Here is a 779-nt window from a genome sequence, read left to right on the forward strand (position 1 = left end):
CCACTGTCACTATACTGGACCACAGTATTACAATCACTGTGTCCTAGATGTACTGAACCATTCTTTCTGACACATAATTCGCCTTTCACTGGTAGGACTGTAATAGCAGGCAAATCTGGAGTAGTCTCGGACTGAACATTCAAAACCATGAATTTTGAGGAATAATTACCTAGATCATATACTTCATTTTCTAGATCTAACCCTGTTCTATGGGAAAGTCCTTCCTTGTCTGGGAAACATGTTCTATTCAGAAGGGACATATCGTTTGTGGATGACGTTATCGTAAACCATGCTCCACACGAACCATTGTGTGAAAACGGATAGGGAAAGAGTGGCAGAACTCCCTTCGGTGTCTGGAAAGGGGGAAGTCGACCACACACCCAACAATTAGTGGCATTGCTAGTCTGGTGTGAATAGTGTAACATTCGGATAAAAGTATTGTTGCGCATGGCAAGTCTGTAGGATAACTCGTGAGGAGGTAGTTCACTAAAAGTGTGCTCTACTGTAACATTAGAGGAAAAATGTACATGTGAAACGAAACTTATGCATGTAACCGTAAGACTCAGAAATAACATAATTAATAGAGTAACAATGCATCGACTTCGAAGATTTTTCTGATAACGTATTCTCTTAGAGTTTCGACTAACTCTCTCAGTATGTGGGTCTATCTCATACATGTCAGGAACCTGTCTAACCGTTTCACCCGAGAGGGACTTAGACAATTAAACTGGCTGACTTACTAGACCTTAATTTTTCTTTATATTCCTGCTGTGGAGTTT

This window comes from Lissotriton helveticus, chromosome 7 (genome assembly GCF_964261635.1).
Source record: "Lissotriton helveticus chromosome 7, aLisHel1.1, whole genome shotgun sequence".
Lineage (NCBI taxonomy): Eukaryota > Metazoa > Chordata > Amphibia > Caudata > Salamandridae > Lissotriton > Lissotriton helveticus.